At 37.6% G+C, this 12,044-nt stretch overlaps 1 non-coding gene across 1 annotated transcript; it reads left to right on the top strand.

Annotated features, from left to right (window-relative positions):
- Positions 1-8,665: 8,665 nt before the first annotated feature.
- On the top strand, positions 8,666-8,772 carry LOC140636182 (U6 spliceosomal RNA). The gene has a single exon (XR_012033484.1). It is a non-coding gene; the product is annotated as a U6 spliceosomal RNA (small nuclear RNA).
- Positions 8,773-12,044: the final 3,272 nt, after the last annotated feature.

Genomic DNA, 12,044 nt, shown 5'->3' on the forward strand with positions numbered 1-12,044 from the left:
AATGTGCTTCCCAGATTTTTGACAATAGAAGTTGTCCTTTAACTGCTAGGTTTACTTTGTATATGGTTATTTCCTCTCCTTCAGTAGATCTTGCAATTTTTCTTATGAACTATATTGGGAACTAGTTATTAGGCTTGAAAGTTTGACGGGATTCTTGATGTGAATTTTTTAAAAAGGTTTTCTTTATTCATTAGAGAGAAAGAGAGCGAGGATGAGTGGGGTGAGGTGTAGAGAAGGAAGCAGACTCCCTGCTGAGCAGGAAGCCAAATGTGGGACTCAATCCCAGGACTCCAAGATCATGACCTGAGTTGAAGACAGACACTTAACTGACTGAGCTGCCTAGGTGCCCCTTGATGTGGATCTTGAGGAGGTAGATGTTTTAAAATTTTAGGTATCATCCACATGTAAATTATATTTAAGCCATAAGATTGGATGTAGCCACTAAGAAGATGAGTATAGGTAGGGGAGAAAAGAGATGCAAATGCAAAACCCAGCATTTAGAGATCAGGTTGGGGAAGATGAACTAGCAAAGGAGAAATGGCCAATGAGGCAAGAGGAAAACTGTGATTCCCAGATGTAAATGAGGAATATGTTTTAAGGAGAAAAGAGAGATCAATGAACTGAGAATTAATCATTGGATTTGGCCACATAAAGTTTATTGCTAATCTAGAGTTTGAATTGAATGATAGGGGCAATATTGTGATTGGAGTAAGTTTAAGAGAATGCATGGAAAGACCTTGTAAATAGAATGTAGGCAAAGCTTCTGAAGTGTTTTGTTATAATAAGAGTAGAGAAATAAAGTGGGAACTGATAGAGGATACCAGGTCAGGGGAGGAGCTTTTCCTTTCTCTCAGGATAGGATGTTTTACAACATGTTTTTATGCTCCAGTGAATGCTCTAGTAGAGACAGAAGAGTTGATGTGCAAGAAGGTGAGGGGAGAATTTTCCTAATGTCCTTGATGAAGTAAGATGAGATAGAATGGAATCCAGTGCTCAAAAGGAGAGGTTGGCTTTAAGAGCCCTGATAATTCATTTTTAGGAACAGGAAAAAAGACAGTATCTGACACAGATGTAAGATGGGTAGATATGATAGGAACTTGTAGAAATTATCTTCTGAATTTTTTTATTAGTAAATTAGTAAATTTATCAGCAAAGTAGTAAATGACAATTTGAAAAGAATTATTATTATTATTTTTAAATATTTTATTTATTTACTCATGAGAGACACACACACACACAGAGGCAGAGACAGAGGCAGAGGGAGACACAGACTCCATTTAGGGAGTCCAATGTGGGACTTGATTCCAGGACCACAGGGTCACGCCCTGAGCCAAAGGCAGATGCTCAACTGCTGAGCCACCCAGGTGTCCCTAAAAAGAATTATTTTTGAAAATTTTATAAAAATGTTGCAAAACTTATTTTTCATTAATTTTGTTGAGGCATAATTTACATACAGTAAAATGTACAGATCTTATGTGTATAGTTAAATGAGTTAAGACAAATATACACTCACATGTAACAAACACCACAGTCAAGACAAATACAAGATAATCCTATCAACACAGCAAGTTTGCCCCAGTTCCTTTGTATTTAAGCCCCTTATCCCTCTCCGCTCCATCCCTCGCTGCCCAGAAATTCCAGGCAATAATTATTTTGATTTTTGTCACTTTCGATTAGTTTTTACACATTCTTAATCTTCATATAGATGGAATAATAAAGTATGTAGTGTTTTGTGTCTGGCTTCATTTACTCAGCACAATGTTTTTGAAATCATCCATTTTATTATGTGTATCAGCAGTTCATTTTTTTTTAAGATTTTATTTATTTATTCATGAGACACAGAGAGAGAGGCAGAGACACAGGCAGAGGGAGAGGCAGGCTCCATGCAGGGAACCTGATGCAGGACTCGATCCTGGGACTCCAGGATCACACCCTTGGCCAAAGGCAGGCACCAAACCGCTGACCCACCCAGGGACACCCAAGAGTTCATTATTTGTTATTGCTGAGTAGTATTCCACTGCAGGAACACGCCACAGTGAGTGCATTCATTTTCCTATGGATGAACGTTTGGGTTGTCTCAAGTTTGGGGCTATTATGGGTAAAGCTGCAATAAACATTCTTGTGCTAATCTTTTTAAAAAATCTTTTTGACCCGTGTTTTTCAACTCTAATATCTCAGGTTGTGACAGATCTTTTCTCTTAGCTGCAGATTCATACACCCTGTTGCCTACTTGAGTCACCACTTGAATGATTCCTAGGTTCCTGAAACTCAAAATGTCCCAAACTGCAAACCTGAACCTTTAGTATTTCCACTCTCAGCAATAGTATTACCCAGTAATCCCTGCTAGAAACTAGTAATCACTCTTTTTTTTTTTAAATTTTTTTTTTTATTTATTTATGATGGTCACACAGAGAGAGAGAGGCAGAGACACAGGCAGAGGGAGAAGCAGGCTCCATGCACTGGGAGCCCGATATGGGATTTGATCCCGGGTCTCCAGGATTGCGCCCTGGGCCAAAGGCAGGCGCCAAACCGCTGCGCCACCCAGGGATCCCTAGTAATCACTCTTAACTCTCCTCTCCCTTGCCTGCAGTGTCCAATCTTTCTGTTGATTCTTTCTCCTAAATAACTTAAAAAAAAAAAATCTTTCAACTCCACCCATTTATCTACACTACAATCCAATCCTTTATCTATATAGAAAAAGTATTTTTTTTCTGGCACTCATATCTGATCATCTTTTCCTGTTAAGCTATTCTATAATATCCCTTGACTTACCTTTAGGACAAGAAACAAACCCCTTAGCATGGCATACAGTCACGATCCAGCCCCAGACTACTTCTGTAGTCTGATCTCTAAGCTCTAGTCACAGTGAACATGTTTCTATTCTTCAAACGCCCTCTTATAAGAGCTCTTCTCTTTGTCTAAAACATTCCTTCATCTCCTTTTGTTTGCCGGCTAATTCCCCGCAACCTCTTAGGTCTCAGCTAAAATCTCACTTCCCTTGGCCTGCCCTCTTCAACTCCGAAAATTAAGGCCAGTTCCCCTTACTTAAATGCTTTATAGCACACACTTGATTATAATTACTTGTTGAGTTTCTTTCTTTTCCATGGCTCCAAGACAATAGTCTTCTTGTTTGTTGCTGCATTTTCAATGCTTAGCAAATAAATAGCAAGTCAATAAATCTGTTTATTGAAAGAATGAATAAGTAATGTTTAATGGGCTTTAATGTATACTGCCCATATTTTATAGGACAACTTCCTAATCTGGAACTCTTATTTTGATTTCATTATTAGTTAGCTGAATATATGCTCTAGATTTCTTTAGGGAAGAGAATATGAATGCTATTTTATTCTGAAGCCTCTCATGTTTTTCTCTTGCCATCACACCTAAGCACATTGGTTCACACTCAGTTCACCCATAAACAGTAGCTTGGATTTCTTTTTTTCTTTTTTTAGATTTATTTATTTGAAAGACAGAGAGAGAGAGAAAGAGCATGAGCAGGGGGAAGGCAGAGGGAAAGGGAGAGAGAGAATCCTCAGGTAGATTCCCCATTGAGCATGGAGACTGACATGGGACTCCATCCCAGGAACTGAGCCAAAGTTGGATGCTTAACCAACTGAGCCACCAAAGCACTCCTTGGATTTCAAATTTTATCCCTCCAACTTTGTTGCAAACTTTGTTATAGTGGAAGTTCTAAATGAGGACTACCAGATTTTTGGTCATTTATAAGTAATCTGTTTTAGTCTGCCTGAATGCTTATAAAATTCTTGTCATTCATTTGTCCCTCATTTGTCTAGAAGTGAGAGTTTTTTTTTCCATTTATTTTGTGCCACATTTTTCTCTATTTTTAAATAATCGTTTAGGTCCAAGTATTTTTGTCAATTTGTCTTTGATTTACTATTACTTTGTCCAAATTCTTCTGGGTTACTTCTCAGACATACTCATAATTCTCAGTTTGGTTTTTATCTCATCTTCTTTTGTTCCTTCTGTTTTTCTTTTGTACAGGCCATAACTTCATGCTTTCTTACTGAGGGTGTCAAACAGATTTCTAAACAAAAGTCACTTTCAGAGATAAGTAAATCTTCTGAATCTTCTGGATTATGTTCTTTTTCCCCTTTTCTACATTATTTTGTATATCTTTCTTGGGCAAGAAGACGGCTTGGGTGTCTGATGTGGACTAGGATTTTGGCAGGTGGAATGCTAGGAGGCAGAGCTGGCCAACTGTTGTGGGTAGGAAGCAAAGAGGACCTCATATCTAAGAGCCTTGCCAAGGAGCCTTGAAAAGAAAAAAATAATATGAAACATGAAATCTTTGGGGGAAGATGAACTCAAGAACTGGATCTTTTTCAAAGATTTTCAAGCAAGATTGACCTTAGCTAGTAGGTCTAGAGACAGAGCCAGGGATGTTAACTTGAGGAAATAAGACCATTAACATGTGAGAGTTTTTCATAGTGGTAGATTTGGAGGGAATTAAGACCTTAGGTCAGTTTGGATAATTTTCCCCTTCTTTATTTTCCCATTTAAATCCAGTAGAGCCATCATATACCCAGGCAGGAAATATTAATTTCCTTTGGTTCCATTCTCAGATCTCTAACTAGAAGCCAGATTTATATGTCCATGTTCATAGTAATTCCCAGTGTTTTTTTTTTTTTTTTTAATATGGCTCTGCTATACTGTACAGGACATTGCAGTACAAATGTCACTGCCTGAGATACTAGGAACTAGCTGGTTCTCTGACAAACCAAACCAATGGAATTTGTGATCTATCATCAGCTCTGCAAGCATTGTGACACACTCTACCTATAGACCTTGTTTGTAAGGACAAATCTGCCATGACACAATAAACTATTATCTACTTTCCATCCCAACCTCATTCTCCCCCACCAAATTTTGGAAGCTGGAGATCCATATAGAAACATGATAGATTCCAACAAGATCATAACCAGAAAGCAAGATATGACCCCACAAAAAAGGCAGCTGCTCAGTCTGCAGCTTTCTGACCCTGGACCCTGGCTTTCTGAGTCAGCAAGCTGACAGTGGGGGAGGGATAGGCAGACTCGCTATCTTCTTTCAGATGGGTGGATCTGCTCTGTATAATGATGCAGAGCATAAATGGGCCATCAATTGTTATTCTGAATCCAGTTTCATCAGCCTCATAAGTTGGGGTAATTCCTCCTGGCAATAAAAGGAGGGTGGGCCCCACACAAATTGGTGATGGTAGGACCACATGTGTGTTCTTGTTACATCCCCAGCCCTCCCAAAGAGCAGGATTTTAGTAACTTCTACCTACTGAATGACTGAACCTAGGAAATATGTGGTCATTTAGAAAGGTAGACCCTGTGCAGCTTTGAGACCCAGAAGACAAGACCTACCAGCACATCAGAACCTTGGTGGAACATTTCTCCTCTGCAATAATGAAGTTTCACAGAAGAGTACCTGTTCCAGAGGAACATTTTATGCTTCCAGACCACAGCTTAAACTTTATCTCAAAAGAACGTGGTTGTAACATATATTCACTTAAAACTTAAGCAGAAGAAAAAAAAACTAGTTTAATGACAGCATCTTAGGTTTCACAGGGCTTCCTACCTTTTTAAAAAAATATTTATTTATTTATTTATTTATTTATTTATTTATTTTGCTTCCTACCTTTAGAAAAGAAATCCTCACACAGCTGTGATAAGAGTAGATGAAGATTATTTTATTACAAAATAATTACAAAGACTGTTGAGTGCCTTCATTTAACTAAGTTGAATGTAAAAGTCAATTTGTACTTTTTTTAATAAATAATACTTATTTAGAATTAGCCTTCATGATTGTAGCTTATATTTCAGGTACCTTAAAGAGGTCACTGGACTCTATAAAGTTGCCTTTAAACATGAATCTTTATAATACTAAATGATCTTTTTTCTTCCCCTTTTATTATAATATTCCTATTTGGAATAAACACTACTGGAAAACATTCAGAATAAATTGTGCATTCATTTATGTCATAAATTACAATGACAAATTACTATTAAAACAGTTTAATACTTTAAAAAAACAAAAAACTTGTCTTTCTGTATGATCTGCATTGGTATGAATTTTACCATTTTTCTTCATCTTTTTATGTTTCAGGCAGCAGTTGGGAGAGGCTGAGTCAGGGACCGCTAGCCAAATACCATTTAAAACTGGAAATGCCTCATTGATTTTTATTGTGATTGCATCAGCCTGTTCTCATTCCTCTAGCCTTTGAACACAGGATTTCCCAGGGCACAATTTTTGGTTGGTTGCTCAGTCTGCAATCTCTTTCAGGGGATTAATCTACTCTTACACCTTCATATCTGGTACCTGATGAATCTCAAACCACTCTTTGTAGTCCTGTTTTCTCATCTAAATTGTGATCCTTTATTTGCTGATTAAAAGGCATTTCTACTTGTCTACCCCACAAAATTCTCGTGTCCTTGATAGATGTTCTTCTACTTTAATTATTAAAATTGTTAAACTAGTAGAGCCCAAAGTTAATTGGGACAGGAAATAAACACTTTGTGCAATGGTCATTTGGTTAAACTGGAGGAAGCATAACCCCATTTTCACTCTTTTGCTTCTTGGAGAGGAGAAAGTGTACCATATATTCATCAAAGGTTTAGAGCATTTACTCCATCCTGTAGGGCCACACCCCACCTTCACACCTTAGTATAGCATGGCCCCCTAGCTGGCAGTGTAACTGGGTTTTTAACAGTCATATGACTGTTCTATAAGATTTGCACCAACTGCTTCTGGGTGACTGAATGCAAGACAAGACCTGTACATTGAATGGGTGTCAAACTATTGATTCACAGAGTTCATTTGTCTGAAATAATGTTGTCTGGAAAATTCATATCATGTAGGTTTTTTAAGTTTCAAGAAACAGAATACACACTGAATCATAGTTCTTGAAGTTTTTCCCCCAAGAAAGATCTCTCTTTTGCATTACCTTCAGGGTTCACCTAAATGGAGCTGAATGCCACAGAAGTCCATTTAGAGTGAGAGCTACCATACCGGACAGACCTTTCTGTAAACATAGTTGGATTTTTTTTTTCTTCTCTTCAGGCAAGTGATCATAAGGAAGTACCCATGAGGCCACAGAAGAGGAATGCAGGAAATGTGACAGGAAAATCAGAAAAGACATGCTGGGAGTGTGAGCCCACTGCATGTATAACTTCCTTAGCCTTGTTTACATTGTTTCCATTTGATGATGATGTGCTGATGCTTGACTTTACTACTAGTTAGATAATTAAGTTCATAATGAATACCAGGTATCTCAGGGGCATACACTCATTGTCCACCAGGGATCAGTAGCAAGCCACAGGCTGTTACAGAAAATACATACATATGTATTATGTGTGTGTATATATAGTACATTTTATATAGTATACTACATAATTTTGTTCTATTTATTTAAAAAATTTTAGAGATTTGGGCAGCCCCAGTGACGCAGCAGTTTAGCGCCGCCTGCAGCCCAGGGCCTGATCCTGGGGACCCGGGATCAAGTTCCACGTCGGGCTCCCTGAGTGGAGCCTGCTTCTCCCTCTGCCTCTCTCTCCGTTGCTCTGTGTCTCTCATGAGTAAATAAAATAAAATCTTAAAAAAATAAAATAAAAAATAAAAAATTTTAGAGATTTTATTTATTTGAGAGAGAGAGAGAAAGAGGAGAGGGGTGGAAGGGGCAGAGAGAGAGGGAGAAGCAGATTCCCTGCTGAAAAGGGACCCTGACATGGGGCTCGATCCCAGGACTCTGGGATCATGATCTGAGCTTAAGGCAGATGCTTAACTGATGGAGTCATCCAGATACCCCTAATTTTAAATAAGAGATCATAGCTTTGTTTTGTGTCAAAGTCCTGCTGTGATTCTTCTAACAAACCTTGGCATGTTATCCATATAACATTATAATCAATCACACTTTGGGCATCAGTGGCTCAGAACTACTTGCACTTTGGCCTGGATAAGTTGGGATATCCTCTCTAAAATGAAGATCAGAAAAAAATAAAATAAAATAAAATAAAATAAAATAAAATAAAATAAAATAAAAATCAGTTTGCTACTCTCTCTATTACTAAGAAAGAGACACAAGTTTATCCTTGAACAATTTGAACTATACTGGTCTACTTATACATGGATTTTTTTCCAGTAAATACAGTACAGTACTGTAAACGTATTTTCTCTTCCTTATAATTTTCTTAATATTTTCTTTTCTCTAGCTTACTTTATTGTAAGAATACCACATATAATAGATATAACATACAAGATATTTGTCAATAGACTGTTTATGCTATTGGTAAGGCTTCCAGTAAACAATAGGCTAGTTTGAGTTTTAAGGGAGTCGAAAATTATACAGACTTGAGACCGTGTGTGAGGGTTGGTGCCCCTAATCCTCCTGTTGTTCAAGAATCAATTTTCCTTTGTGAGCCTTCTTGCATTGTGGAGTTAACATCTATCACATGAGTATGCTACTCTAACCCATTTTCAGATGAAAACAAAAGGTTATCAGCTTTGAGAGGGACTCAGAGAAGGAAGTGTCTCTAGCTGATCGTTTAAGATTCCTAAGCAGTGTTAAAATTGTTAAAAGTCAGCACAGAAGGTTTTATACTGTATAATATGAACAACATAACATTGTAGAAAAGGCAAAACTATTGAGACATTAAAATTTTCAGTGCTCGCTTCAGCAGCACATATACTAAAATTGGAACGATACAGAGAAGATTAGCATGGCCCCTGCGCAAGGATGACACGCAAATTCGTGAAGCGTTCCATATTTTTGTTTATTTGTGAAACAAGGAAATAAAGGCTTACTTCTCTTAAAAAAATTTTTTTTCAGTGGCTGTCACTAATTTAGGGAGGAGGAAAGATGGAAGATTGAATAGTGGAGCAAAGGGGATTTTTATGGTGGTGAAAACTATTCTGTATGATACTGTAATATTGGATACACAACATCATGCATTTTTCAAAATGTAAAACACAAAGGATAAACCCTAAAGGAAACCATGGACTTTAATAGTATATCAATATTGGTTCATAAATTGTAACAATGCATCCCCATAATGCAAGACATTAATAATAGAAGAAACTATGTGGGGTGGGGAGAGGAAGTATTTGGAACCCTTTTATTTTCCATACAATTTTTCTGTAAACTTAAAACTGCTCTAAAAATAAGTATATTAGTAAAAAACAGGTACTAACTTTTACTAAGAGTACAATCTAAATCAATATTGCAGGGACACCTGCGTGGCTCAGCGGTTGAGCATCTGCCTTCAGCTCAGGGCCTAATCCCAGGTCCGGGGATCGAGTCCTGCATGGGGCTCCCTGTGGGGAGCCTGCTTCCCCCTCTGCCTATGTCTCTGCTTCTCTCTCTGTGTCTCTCATGAATAAATAAATAAAACCTTTTAAAAAAATAAATCAATATTGCAGAAGAAAATATTTCATTGATTAAGAGTATGTTTCACTCTACCCATATTTTAATAGGCCTCCACTTTTGTGTAGAATAACATGACATTTTTTCCTCTTCATTGGGGCCGACCGGAACAAGATGAGAGCTATGTTAGCTTTCGAGGGCTTCTTTACAATGGTTCTGTTTTTTATTAAATTCCTTTGTTTCACTAGTCTTCCAGTAAAAAAATAAGTTAAGAATTCTCAGTAAAAGGAAACACATGCATCTAATTTTGTTCCCTGCAGAAATTCCACTAAAACTTAGTAAAAAAAAGAAAGAAAGAAAGAAAGAAAGGAAGGGAAGAAAAAGCAAGCAAGCAAGCAAGCAAAAAAGAAATGAAATCCAGAAACTGACAAGCTATAAAACAGGAAAATATACAACATCAATGACATTTCATAGGCTATGAAGCAGATAGGTTGCTGGTTAGCAAGGGGAGTCCAGAAAAAGTAGTCTCTTAACCTAATAGGGGAAAACCCAAGAACTAAACTGATTTGCATCGCAGAAATGCTTAAAGTACCAGGGATTGTCAGGATCAGGTACCTCTGAAAATGGAAATAAAAGTTGGGAGAATGTTTAAAAAAAAAAAAAGATTCATTGAAAGTTAATGAAGGATTGGATAGCTAAATCTTATTTCTTTTTTTTTTTTTTTTTGGAAATGCTATATTAATTTTATTTTTTTTAATTTTTATTTTTTTTTATTGGTGTTCAATTTACCAACATACAGAATAACCCCCCAGTGCCCGTCCCCCAATCACTTCCACCCCCCGCCCTCCTCCCCTTCCACCACCCCTAGTTCGTTTCCCAGAGTTAGCAGTCTTTACGTTATGTCTCCCTTTCTGATATTTCCCACACATTTCTTCTCCCTTCCCTTGTATTCCCTTTCACTATTATTTATATTCCCCACATGAATGAGAACATATAATGTTTGTCCTTCTCCGACTGACTTACTTCACTCAGCTAAATCCTGTTTCTTACTCCAAGCTGCTGATTGATTATCTACTCCCTGCACCTACCATAGACTAGAGACTTCTTTGGGGAGGGTAAAGCCAAGAGTGTCTGGTCTGAGGGTCATCAGTCACAGTGGAATGTGGAGTACCATATCAGACATGCGGGAATGTGAGTGTAACTGAATGCTGAGTCCCCACATTGGGTGGAGAGATTACTTAAAAATAGAATCTTTTTTTTAAAAAAAGAATTTGGAGAAACCTGGGTGGCTCAGATGGTTAAGCATCTACCTTTGCCTCATGTCATGATCCCAGGTCGAGCTCTGAATTGGGCTCCCCGCTCAACGGGGAGTCTGCTTCTCCCTCTCCCTCTGCTGTTCCTCCTGCTTGTGCTCTTTCTCTCTCTGTCAAATAAATAAATAAAATCTAAAAAAATAAAATAAAATAAATTTAAAGGGAGTCTGTTTATTGGTTTGCCTCTTTCTCTCTCTTTTTCCATCTTCACTCATTTGTTTCTTAAATTCACAGATGAGGGACACCTGGGTGGCTCAGTGGTTGAGCATCTACCTTTGGTTCAGGGTGTGATCCTGGGGTCCCTGGATCAAGTCCCACATTGGGCTTCCCACAGGAAGCCTGCTTATCCTTTTGCCTATGTGTCTTGCCTCTCTCTCTGTGTCTCTCATGAATAAATAAATAAGAATATTTGAAAAAAAATCCACAGATGAGTGAAATCATATAGTATTTGTCTTTCTCTGACAGACTTATTTTACTTAGCATAATACACTTTTTCCATCCATATACTTAGAGCTTTTAATTAGTTCTTATTGTCCTATTCTTAAGTATTAGCAAATAATTGAGTAACAGAAAGCTGAAGAAAACCTATAGAACAGGATAAAACCCCGAAGGAATAAATACAAGGAAGAACATTTGAGGAAATAGTAATGAGGCAGGGAGAAAACAATCTTAAATACAAGATATTACATTCATGAAACAAGATGTTACATAAAAACAATATTCAGATTATAAAAATTATTCTTTGGAATTTAAATTATGGTAGCATAAATGAAAAACTCAACAGAAGAGTTGAGGAATCAACTCAACTCAATTCCTCCGTTGAGGAATCTTCCAGAGATAGAATAAAAAAATAAGAGCTAGTAAATGAGAGAAAAGAAAGAAAAGACAGGGATCCCTGGGTGGCGCAGCGGTTTGGCGCCTGCCTTTGGCCCAGGGCGCGATCCTGGAGACCCGGGATCGAATCCCACGTCGGGCTCCCGGTGCATGGAGCCTGCTTCTCCCTCTGCCTGTGTCTCTGCCTCTCTCTCTCTGTGTGACTATCATAAATAAAAATTAAAAAAAAAAAAAAAGAAAAAAAGAAAGAAAAGACATCCAGACAAGTTCAAGAGGTCCAACATCTGAATAATAGGAGATCCAGACAGAGAGAAGTAAGAAAACGATTGGGAAGTCATTAACAAGTTAATTTACAAAAATTTCCCAGGACTGAAGCTCATGAGTTTTTAGATTGAAAGATCTCACTGTGTATACCACCAGGGATGAAAAAAGATCCACAACCAGACATATTACTATGAAATTGCATAACACTAGAGATGAAGAGAAGATCCTACAAACTTCTGAAAAGGAAAAAAGAGGCCTCATACAAAGAA

Source organism: Canis lupus, chromosome 6 (genome assembly GCF_048164855.1).
Source record: "Canis lupus baileyi chromosome 6, mCanLup2.hap1, whole genome shotgun sequence".
In the NCBI taxonomy this organism is placed as follows: Eukaryota; Metazoa; Chordata; class Mammalia; order Carnivora; family Canidae; genus Canis; species Canis lupus.